At 45.5% G+C, this 12683-nt stretch overlaps 1 protein-coding gene across 3 annotated transcripts in view; it reads right to left on the bottom strand.

Moving 5' to 3' along the window:
- LOC144988997 (NLR family CARD domain-containing protein 3-like) overlaps positions 1–12683 on the bottom strand; it is a 273480-nt gene that overhangs the window by 165342 nt on the left and 95455 nt on the right. The gene's annotated exons all lie outside the window — the stretch shown is intronic.

The raw sequence follows: 12683 nt of genomic DNA, 5'->3' as shown, positions 1-12683 counted from the left end.
CCCCATAAGTCATGGAGTTAGCCATGGGAGACCAGAGAGACTGAATTCTTTCAAAGTTACTTGAACTTCGGGCTGACATTTTTTCCAAGCTGATATGATCAAAAAGCAGATTTCTGTATTGACTTATATTTATATTTTTCTTGTTTTTCCAATTTATTAAAATGTTTTTTTTTAGCAATACAAAGAGTTATGAAAATAATAGATACTAATCCTTCTTCTACCTCGATGGCACTCATGTCACCAAGCACACAAAGAGACGGTGAAGCCGTGATTGAAACCTTAACACTTGTGCTATCCTAGGCACTTTAACATTGGGAGTTGGGTCATCTAGACCCACTAGACAGTGCTCTGAACATTTTTTCTTCAATGATTTGTGATCTTCACTGGTGTCCATGGATGACATGAAATCTTTCCACCTTTATCCACCTTTGTCATGATAGGGAGAACATGTCAATGTAAGGGTGGGGTCATCTAAGATAGCACAAGGGTTAAGCCAGGCTGATAGATCGGCACATACCTGCTGCCAGAGAGCCTGGACAGGCGTGAAGAACCTCTTCAGAATCCTCTTCTCATTCTAACTTGGAGTGTTGATCTGAAACATGGGTTGGATTCAGATGTTCAGCAGCTCCAGGATCTGGAGAAAAACAGACCTGCAGACAAACAGATTATTTTCTAGATCATCACTTTCTTCTTTGATCTACATTTGATGGACAGATGTGAGTTTGGGATGGACCAATCAAGGATTGAGGGAATCATTGATCAGACAGAACATTTCTGGATGACATAGATCTATGTGTGGGTCAGGCGTTGGACCCTGGTTCTGTCCCTGTTCCAGAGACAGAACCAGAACTCTGGATCACTAGAGTCTGGTTCCAGATGTTTCACACTTGATTTCTGTTCTCCAGAAACTCTCATTGACAAACAAACACAGAGTTTCATTCAGAAACTTCCAACATGGTCATGTGACCAGAATGTTCATAGTGGAGACACGGACAAACACTGTGGTCACATGACTCACTGGTCTGGATTCAAGTCCTTTGAAGTCAGTTTTTGGAGCAGAAATCCCGTCTGATCTCAGTTAGTGAACAAAAGTCTCAGTTGAATCATTTTTCTATCATCTCTGTTCTGTTGATGATCAGATATGGACTCATGCAGTTTGAAAGACTCAGAGTTTTGCTTTGATTGATGTTTTCCACAGTTTTCTGACTGAACTTCCTTTTTCTTTGGTGTTTTGTGGGTAAAACTCTGTTCTTTTTCATGCTGACAGCATTTTTAGCTGCAGTTTTAAAGAAGTTTCATCTAAATCCAGTTGAATCTCCTCATTTTCTAGAATGTCTAAACTAGTAGAAACTTTCTGAGCATAAAGCCTGTTTTCTCCAGAGGACATGAATGAACAGAGTGGATCTTAGTGAGGAATGACAGCCTCTGGATGCAGAGAATTACTTTGATGCAGCTGCTGCAACAACACCAACTGCATTGAAGCAGGAGGGAGAAGGGAGACACCTGCTGGCTGTTTGCAGAACTGCATCTTCAAACTGAAAGCTGTCTGTCAAATTCCTGCAGCCTGTTTGGATCTAATAAATTCTCTTTTGAATCAACTCTGTGTTTTCTATTGATTTCTGTCTTTGACTCACAAACAGACTTGAATCTTTAGCCTTCCCCCTCATCCTGTTCCAGCTGTTCTAATCTTCATGTGTTTGGTTCCTTCTCAGTAGAAATGGGTTGGAAAAGAGCTTTGGAATGTTCAGGTGGTGCTGATGTCTTTCTAGATGGGGGTGGGCAGAACAGATGAGAGCCCCTCCCTCCTGATTCAGAGGGGAACAGTGGGCAGCAGCTGAAAGGAGGGAGTGGAAATGGGAAAAGTTCTCTGCAGGTTTCTCCTTTCCAAGAACAGAGGGACACGACTCCATGAACAGCAGAAGCTAAAGAGTTGGAAAACATGCCCAAAGCTGCAGCACCACCACTGCGCGAAAAGAGTCAGAATCCTAAATATCTGTTGGGGATACTTTCTTAAATATCTAAAGAATCTGGACCATTTCTGATGCATATCCAGACATGCAGCATATCTGAAGATATCCGGGCAAAATATACTGGTTGTGTCTTATTTTGGTCATATCCAAGTTCCGAATATGACCTGAAGTCAAATCTGAAAATATCTGGAGTAAAGATACTGAAGAAGGTAAATATCCTGTAGTATCTGTAGTGTATACTTGTCTAGGTGTTGAGGCATTTCTGGTGCATATCCAGACATGCAGCATATTTGAAGATATCCGGGCAGAAGATACTGGTTGTGTCTTATTTTGGTCATATCCAAGTTCCGAACATGACTTGAAGTCAAATCTGGAAATATCTGGAGTAAAGATACTGAAGAAGGTAAATATCCTGTAGTATCTGTAGTGTATACTTATCTAGGTGTTGAAGCATTTCTGGTGCATATCCTCCGTAGTTACCATTGCCGCTGTAGGTACCATAACCTTTCGTCTTGGAACTTCCGTTCGGGGTCCTTCAATTAGTGCTGACGTCACATTATGTGATTGGCTGTATGTTGGTCTGATGACGTGTCAGACAGTGATTGGTCTGGACAATTTAGGATACTACCATAGAAGAAAATATTATGACGTCTGTTGTAAACGAACAGAGCTGCAAGATAGAGCGAGATTGCATTCGAAACGTGCCTTTATTATTCTTAGGATTATTATTGAATTCATGTTCTCTTATAGATTTTTTAATCCTTGCACCCATTGCTTTATTATTGACAGAACGGACCCGGAAGGTCAACATTTAGCCATGCTGACAAAAATTTCAGCCACGGCTAAACTTAAACTGGAGTAATGAGCGGATTGTGACAACATGTCTTTATAAAAATGACAAAGAATATTGTCAGACACAATTTATGAGGGAAAACTCCTTTAGGTTTCAAAAGGGAACGTGAAATGAAAATACGTAGAGCCAAAGCAGATGTCGACGCTACGTAGTTTGTCCAAGTGGGGTTACTGTAGTGTGACGTTATACTCAGTCGAAAGGACCCCGAACGGAAGTTCCAGGCCGAACGGTTATGGTACCTACACCGTATTTTATGATTTGTGCAAAGGCGATACTGCATTAGGACATGTATTGTCTCTAGATATTAAATGTATCACTTGTTTGATAAGTGCCTTGCCTAGCAATTTATGTGCACAAGATACTTCAAAAGCACATATATTTTTTCCAGACATATATTGTTTATGACAAATTTGAATTACACATCTGATCTGTTAAGCTGAGATTGCTCTGCACTTATATTTTCCCACAAATGTTTAAAAACAGGTGTGAAAAGTATTGACAAGTCAACCCAAGTTTGATTAATACAATGGCACTTTGGGCATACACCAACTTTTTGGCATTTTCAACAGCCAATTTCTTCCTGAGCATGTATCAAGTGGCGGGAAAGTCTTTTGTGATGCTTTGTAAAACAGTATCTCATATTATACCAATAAAAAAACATAAGAAACTTTTTAAAAAACTTTAGGTTTGTTTTTGTTAAGAAATCAATGATAACTACTGCTCTGTTTATGCTTAAATGTTTTCAGGGAGTGGGTGAAGACAGTTTATTTTTTTTTAACTTCATTGTACAAAATGTAAGTACAGCAAGGAGAGCAAACATCTTACATGCATTTTACACAAAAACATTCAGGTTTCCACAACTTTCATACAAACATACAGCTTTCTTAAGGCTTTTAGAGATTTTACTGAGATACATTTCAATTTGTTTGATTAACACAGGGGGGGTGAGATAAATAAAATTAGCATTTATTAATATACAATTTGCCAAATATAATAATAAGATTAATTTTTTGTTTTTATTTGAGTCAAAGTTTTTATTATGAAAGCCAAAAATTATATATTCAAATTTCAGAGTGAAGTTGGGGTGAATATGATTTCTGATAAATTGTAAACACTTCTTCCAAAAAATTCTAATTTCAGTACAATTCCAAAAAAGATGGTTAATTACTTTTGGATGTTCTTTGCAAAAGGGACAGTTAGGATCAATTTTTTAATGTATCTTAGCATGAATTGATTAGTGGGGTAAATTTTGTAAATGATTTTAAAAGAAACTTCTTTCATTTATTTTATTTATCATAGATTTTTGGGTCACACTCCAGCCTTTTCTCCAAATACTGCCGGGAACAAAACGTCCTCAGTGGTTTCGAAGCCGCAAATAACACGAGGAGAACAAACAATCGTGACGTGTTACCCGAGCTCCAGTAAAGTGAAATTTGATTGGTCACTCTCTGCAGCGCAACCAATCAGCTGTCGAGTTACAGAGCTCCGTGCCGCCATGACGCAATCTGTTTGAAAACAATGGCGGCACGGAGCATAGGGCCGGGGCCTGTTTCACAAAGGAGGTTCAACCAACTCTGAGGTTGAACTTGAACTCTGAGTTGGTCAATCGGGAGATTAACAACTCTGAGTTTTCTGTTTCAGAGAAGCTGATCGGAGTTAGATCAATCAACACTGAGTGGACTGATTCGGAGGTGAGCGTGAGCACCGCGACTATAAGAAGCCATTATCAATGGAGCGCAGATATTACGAGTCACCATGGCAACCGTGAAAAAAAGAGGTCTGCGTATTTTTCTCCAGCTGAACTTGACGTGCTGCTGCAGAGTTGCAGTGAATATGAGCACATATTCCAGAATAAAAGCAACACCGCTGCATCTGCAAAACAGAGACAGTTAGCGTGGAAAACAGCTGCTCAAGTTAATGCCTAAGTTTGCATTTAAATCATTGTTATAAAATATTGACTGTAATAACTTTTTAAATAGCGTAAGGTGTAAAATAAAAAATGGGGATATTTAGGTGTACTTTTGAAGTGTTATTCCTGGTGTAAATGCATGAAATGCTGCATAGTGTACAGAACCAATCTGGGGAAAAATGCATTTAACGTCGGTAATGTTTAGAGGACTTTTTTTTATTTTTTTTTATTTTTTTTTTTTTTTAACTTGTCCTGTCCAACAGCTAGGCAAACAGATGAGAGCTGAGGGCCTCTTGTGTTGGACATATTTTATTCTAACAAGAGGGGTTATTCATCTTCAGACAAACCAAAGGTATGTCTGAATAAACCCCTTTTGTAATTGAGGCCAAACTTTATTAATTTCAATCATGTTTGAAAATCTTTGGTGTTGGACCGGACGGAAAAGGAAAGAGGGGAACAAGAGAGAGGGACGTTAGAGAGAGGGGGGGGTAGGAGGGTGATAATAGGAGGGGAAGGGGGGTAAGACCATGAAGCAGCATAGAGCAGACAGGTTTACTGGTTGTTTATCGTTACGGTACGGTTCAAATGTAGTACAAAAAGGGCGGGGCCTGTTCACACACACTCAAATATTATCAACACACCTGCTAGCCGCAGAAATGTCCACATGTCAACATGCACACAAAACAGATAGTGTTCACGAACGCATACTTATGCCTTTAAACCAACTAGTGTGAAATCTTTCATTCATTCAATCATGCAAACTATTAGTGTAAAGGTGAGCTAACACCTGTGCTCAGGTGAGTGTTTATGTTCTTCTAAAATGGATGGTGGAATGTGAAAAGAAGGAGGAGGAGCGCCCAGCCACCCCCACACCCATACCCCCGCCGCAGCAGCAGCGGCAGCCGGAATTCCCCCAGCGCCACACGGGAACAGGCAGGGAACAACCGCCCCCCGGGCGACCAAGACCGCCACCCAGGCCAGGGCCAGCAGGACCGCCGCGAGGCCCCCAGAGCCAGAGAGCAGGGAGGCGCAGAGGGAAAGAGAGCGCCGCCCCAGCCCAGCCAGGAAAGCAGCCCCCCGCCGCGCCGGAAGAGCCCAACGCAGGGCCCCACCGGAGAGGGACGCCCACAGCCCCAGACGAGCACCCCACCACCACCCAGGAGTTCCGGGCATCCCCCCGCCCCGACCCCAGGTACGAGCCAGGACCCCCCAAGGGAGACCCGCTCCGCACTCCAGGCAGCCACCCACCCGGCCCACGGTTGGTCCAGGTAGGAGCAAGGCAGGGGCCCGCCGCCCCCGCCCAGGAGGGGGGAACCCCGGGGAAAAAAGGGCGGCCCATAAGGGATGTTATAAATATGGCCCGACCAGGCTCGGCCATGTTGGAAGTTTGGCGGGGCCCAGCGCCCAGGGGCAAGGACCAGGACCCACCCCCCAGGGACACGAACACCCCCGGCTCAGGTGTAATATGAACCCCCCCACCGTGCGGAGAGAGCACCGCCGGGCCCAGGGAGCCGGCACCCAAGGGACACGGCCGCCATCGCCAAGGGGCCCGCACCCCCCACCAGGGACGGGGTAGGGGACAGATGGACCCAGGTCCCACCTTCCTTGTAAAATGTGTGTGCGTGTATGGGTGTTTGAGAGGGTGTTTGTGTGCATGTGTGTGTGTTTATGTTTGAATGTATATATTGAAGGGGGAGGGGTGTGTGTACTAAGGGGGGTGCAGTTAAAATTGGCGAGTAGGGCACTAAGGGGACATCTCCTGATTACTCACAGTGATGTCCCCTCACCCTCCACACCAAGGGGCCCTAAATGTCTAAGGTGCGGTTAAAATTGGCGGGTAGGGTGCCAGGAGGACATCTGCTGCTTGCTGGCAGTGATGTCCAAGCACCCCCCCTACCAAGGACCCTACGTGTCTAAGGTGCAAATAAAACCGAAAGAGGGGGGGCCCACTCCATACGGCAACCATAGGAGGGGGGCCACTCCCAAGTAGCCCCCCCCCAAGGCGCATCGCAGGCTAAACCCCCCACCCCCTCACCCTAATATGAGGTTATATAAGGAAGGGGGTAAGTTGGGGACAGCTGGTAGACTGTCCCCCGGTGGTCAAACAGCCGTCCCCCAGCCCACCCCCAGCAAAGGGGCCAGGGCCACCCAGCCCAGGGGCCCACCCCCGGAGGCGCCGACACCCCAGGCCCGGCACCACCCACCCCACACAGAGAGAGAGGAGCCAGACAGAGAGAGAGGAGCCAGTTTTTTTTTTTTTTTTTTTTTTTTTTTTTTTTTTCAGGTGGAACAGGCTACTTTATTTGTGCAAAGACCCGTGCCATCTTTGGACCGTACAAGTGTAGAAGTTACAGAAAACAGTAAAAACAAACTTTGATGCTGAAATTCTTATGAGTAGAATCTGCAGAAAAGGTTCAGATCCCTGAAGCTGCACAGTTTAAGGGAAAAAGTAGATCAAGTTTCCTTCAGAAACAAACAAACTCTTAAATATTCGGACACTTTCATAAATCTGTCCTCAGTGTTTCTACCAGACTTATAAAAAAATCCTCCGTGTTCAAAGAGGAAACGGTTAAATAAAAGCGCCATCGTCAGACACACGGCGTTCGTCCTCAGTCCCGTACGTAAAATCCTCGGTGGAAGTTTCTTCGTTCCGGCTTTCTGAAGTCTTTTTTTGGGGAAATGTCGGCTTTCCCAGCATTCGGGTTAGACGGGGGGCTGGGCGTTGTGCCGCAGTCCGGTGTAGGGCCACAGCAGCTGCTGGATGGTCATCCACGAGTCGCCCGTCCCCATGGGGGCGGCGTCTGCAGAGGACTTTTTTGTTAACCTTCCCCTCTTGCAAACGTTGGTCAGTTTAATATTAATACATGCAATTGTGTTTTTAAAAGTGAACTTTTGTCTACTGTTGAACCTTTCGCTGCGCGAAGACTTCTCCTTTCTTTTCTCTCGTCTTTCCGACCGACCGTGGTCAGAAGCGCAGGGGAGATTTCCTTCAGGGCCGAAGGGAATTCTCCTTCGGGGTTCACTTCCCGTTGGAAACCCTCAACCTCCAGAGCGGAATAAGAATGACTCCAAAACAGTTATTCTGGGAATGACACCTCTTTATTTAACTAAGTGCTCCGTCCTCCGAACACACAATTATCCACGCACACACCTCCCCTCCTTGCTCACCCCCCCCCCCCCCCATCTGCACCTGCAATCGCCCCTCCCCTTCTCTCTCGTGGATCGCACCCCGCTCAGCACACACACGCTGCAACACTACCCTTGTATTGATCAAGTGGTATAGGTTTATATGGGATTAAGAAAGTAAGCAGTGCTAGAAAATTGTGTTTCCAAAAAGTAATTGTTACATTAATCTAGTTCAATGTCCCTGATTTCATTTTCATGTAAATGCAATCCTGCAGGAATTAAAAGAACATGGCAGCAGCTAAAAGTGAAAAAAAAATTGAGTCTTCTCAAAATCCTCGTAAATGTAATTCTCTATGAATGAATGCAGCCTCCTCGTCTATTGGGTCCTCCAAAAAAGGACAAGCCATTCTTGTCACTTAGACCGTCTCTGTGTGACGGAAATGTGGGCAATGAAGGTTAAAGCGAAAAATACCGCTTCGTCTTTAAAAAGGGGAGGGGACCGGCAGAAACTTTGAGTTTGGAGAATAAAACCTGCTCCCGACCAGGTTAGGTTCACAGCATAAGTAACCATGGACACTGACTCCGAGTATAAGTTACCTCTCTTTCAGAAACGGGTTTGACTTACTCTGCTTTCTCTGGTTTAACAAACCTCCCATTCTGAAACGGAAAACCCAGGGTTTCCCTGATTTCAGGGTTAATGCACTCAGAGTTTACACTTAACCTCCTTTCTGAAACAGGCCCCCGAAGATGAAGACGGAAAAAAAGAATAAAAGTTGACCGTAGGAAACATGGACAACGGTGTTGCGCGCACACCCTCTAGTAAGCGGGGGCCGACCGCGTCCTCACAGCGACCAGACCTCAGAGGATCCGGGAGTTGGCGGGAGTGACCCGGCCGAGCATATAAGTTAAGGTAAAACTTTTGATCTAAATTAAAGGGCATGTTTATTCGGGGCTTGGAGGCTACGGGGTTATATTTAACCAATTCCGGAGGTATTTTAAATAGCAAAAATAAACCACATCCTTCCTTCCCTTTTTTCAGGAAAAGAGTCTTCATCTGAAGCGATTGAAACATAATAATCACAGAGGCTGGACGACGTGGAAAAAACCAAGAAGCTACAAGGACACAGGATACGACCCCCCCCCCCCTCGAAGTTCCGTATGTATCTACAGTGTGTAAAAATATTTTGTGCTGAAAAACTTCGCTTTTGTATAAAACTTCAAGTAACCCAGAAACATGTCATCACCTAACGGACAAACGTCGAGCAGCGACATTAACGCGGTAAACAGCAGGACGTGACCGTACAGATTAAATGAAGTGCGTGGAGGGGATGGGGGGAAGGGGAATCCGCGGCACACGTCTGTGCAGAACCGGGGCCTGTGATCCGTATGGATCATGGATCATCCGCGCAGCCTAGTAGCTTCTCCTGGGATTCGGTGTCAGACCGTAAAACCGCATCACCCGCGAGACGTCATCACCGAGGACCCACACTTTATTTATTTATTTGAAGTTACAGGACTGCATATGATGTGTGATTTGAACTATAACATATTCATCTTTGCTAATTATTGTGTATTCTCGTGCGGTTATGGACAAATGTTGGACACCCTGGCCACTCTGTCAATTAGGTTTCTTTTAGGTTCTACGTGTTGGGCGGCCGCGGCGTCACTCCCTCCCGATTACCCCGCTGGAGCGGCAGACGTCGCCCCCCACCGCCGTGGGGCCCGTTCAGCGCGGTCAGCACGGAGACACGGGGGTCCACCGGCAGCTGCGCACGGGGTCCGAACATCGGCTCCCCTCTCGCTGGGGGCGCCGGAGGAGGGAAAGGAGAGGCGAGGAGCCCGCGGGGTGAGGGTGGAGCGCAGGCGCCCCGATGTCTCTGCACTTCTGTCAAAAGTGGCAGGAAAATATACGTCTATATGCGCTACGAGCTCCTCATGGGAGCGTGAATTCAGCGCGGCAGGAAACATCGTCACCCCGTTAAGATCCTCACTGATAGCTGAGACAGTTAACATGTTGGTGTTCCGGTCACGCAACACGAAGACGGACAAATAAAATTAGCAGCACGATTCACTAAAGCAGCCAAACAGACAAACACGTGTTCACTTTTTTTCAGCACAGAACTTTTCTCTCTCTGACCGTGGTCGGAAAACGTTGGAAGATCTTCCTTTGGGGTTATAAGCTACATGCGTTCTTGAGTTTGCCACTCGGCCGCTGGGGGGTTTTGTGTTGGGCAGGTGCCTGTATTCTAGAACATTGGCCAGAACAGCAATGTTACTGTAACCTAACAGACTTCTTCTTTCTTTCAGATTCTTGTCCGTCACATACACAAGAACCTCAGAGAGCAGCTCCAGTGGAAGGTCCGGGCAGATGACAAGTATATTTCTTTCTCACTACTGTTTTAGGAAACTTGACAAGAACTCCAGTCAGTTATAAAATATTGCCCCTTTTTTTTTAGCTTCAGAACACCACAATGAGGAGATGACGGCAGTAGTGAAAGATGTGGAACCAAATTGGAGTTTCCACCAAGTTAGAAGTAAGCACATGAAGTTAGATTTACACAACTCACCATAAGTTACAGATGATGTGAGAAACTCAATGTCAATAATCAGTGTTACTTTCTTTTCAGAGATTTTTGAATAGGATTGCAATTGTATTAGTGTGATAGACAGCTCATTTAGTGTTTCCATGTCTTAAGACCCAAACACTAAGTTACAATAACGATATAGCATTGACAATGGATAATTAAGATAAGCCACTGTGACAGTCTGCATGGCACATTTTGAATATTCCACTTTGGAAACATGTTTGCAATATGTTGACCTCATCTTCTGTACATTTCATATTTCCATCGACTAGGAGCTGGTTATCGAGCTATTGACAGTCTCAAGTGCAAAGAGAGAGAATGGAGATGGAAGCAAGAAGGGAGTCAAAAGGAGGACCAGTCAGCATGATCAGGTGAGTTGTCCTATTTGTGACCTTGTTTCATTTACTCAGGTCATGCATGGTCCAGTTGAACTGTGATGTGTGTGTGTGTATGTTGTTTCCTCTAATTAAAATAATATTTTCCTTTCCTGTTGGTCCACAGCTCTTCAAAAAGAGGGTCAAAATTGCTGAGAAGATTCTCAATCTAGAGGATCTGTCATATATAAATGGACTCAACGCAAACTATGTCAGCGACGAGGAAAGTGACGAGGACAAACCATCTTATTATCAAGCCTCGCCAAAGTGGCGCTCCACTAGGCTAACCACGGTGATGCTGAAATGCCATAAAGCCTGGGATGAAAACTGGAGGAGTGGAATTGAGCCAAAATTCCGCATTAGACACTCAGCTAGATTTACTGAAAGAAACCCACCGCCAGTCAAGAGCTGCTATCTGGCAGAAGAGAAAAAAAGGATACATGTTTGTCTGTGGTTTTTGACCTATTTATTTATTTTGTAATAAAATATTTTTGAGTACCCAGCCAGCAATGTCACGTGGGCCCCAACTGGGAAAGAGGTGGGCTATGTGGGTACTGACTGGGCATGGGTTTATTTTGGGTAAACTTTGAAGGCCCCATTAGGTTTTGCCTACATTGGCCCCACATTGGCCCCAAACATGGGTTACCTGTTAGGGCCCTACAAAGGATCCATGTGGGCTAGAACCCATGTAGGTCAGCCAAGTAAGGCCCATATGGGTTGCATCTGGGCCATAAAGACTTGGGCTGTAACTGGGACACTGTATGTAGGACCCATATGGTTTGGCCCACATGAGTCCCACGTGTGGAGCCCTCATGGGCTAACCATATAGGCCCGCTAAAGGATCTAGGTGGGCAAAGAAGACCTGGTCTGTAACTGGGACACTGTATGTAGGGCCCATGTGGTATAACTTACATGGGTCCCACATGAGGAGCCCTCATGGGCTAACCATATAGGCCTGATAAAGGATCTAGGTGGGCGAAGAAGACCTGGTCTGTAACTGGGCCACTGTATGTAGGACCCATGTGGTATAACTTACATGGGTCCCAAATGAGGAGCCCTCATGGGTTAACCAAATAGGCTCAATAAAGGATTTAGGTGGGCGAAGAAGACCTGGTCTGTAACTGGGAGACTGTATGTGGGACCCATGTGGTATAACTTACATGGGTCCCACATGAGGAGCCCTCATGGGCTAACCATATAGGCCCAATAAAGAGTATAGGTGGGCGAAGAAGACCTGGGGCCTCATTTATAAAACTAAACGTAGGATTTGCGTCAGAAGTGGCGTACGGATGAAACATAGGACGTGCGTACGCACAGAAATATTCGGATTTATTAAACCGTGCGCACGCACATCCTACGCATCTTTCCCTTTATAAATCACAACCGATTCTAAATGCAGCGCAGCTTTTGCGGCTACATGACACGCCCATAGTTGCCCATAAATAGTCCGTGAAACGCCCACAAATTAATATTCATGGCTTGCTAAATCATGGCGCCACGTGGGGGGGTGGGGGGGGGGGACCGGAGCTGACCCCTCTTGATGAGAAACTGGCCGCTATTATTGGGGAATCCCTATTAAGTCCCCCTTATCGGCGTCCTCCTCCGCCTCAGTCACCTAACTGAGACGGAGGGGACGCTGACGCGCCAGGGTCAGGGTGACACAGGTAAGAGAAATAATTAAAATGAATGCAGTCAAGTCACATGTATGCAGGCTACACAATTACAGATTATTAATATAGAACAATTTTATTTTAGTTGCTGGGTGTTCCAGCGGGGCCAGTGGTTACGATGCTGCAGCTGAGCAGCCGTCTGGACCCAGCGTCTCCACGGCACGCGGCTCTCAACCCTCCAGCAGTGGACGCGTCC

The sequence above is a fragment of the Oryzias latipes genome, chromosome 2, assembly GCF_053564925.1.
Source record: "Oryzias latipes strain Hd-rR chromosome 2, Olatipes_Hd-rR_3.1".
In the NCBI taxonomy this organism is placed as follows: domain Eukaryota; kingdom Metazoa; phylum Chordata; class Actinopteri; order Beloniformes; family Adrianichthyidae; genus Oryzias; species Oryzias latipes.
The sequence above is the reverse complement of the archived record's forward strand: the minus strand, read 5'-3'. Positions and strand labels throughout refer to the sequence as shown.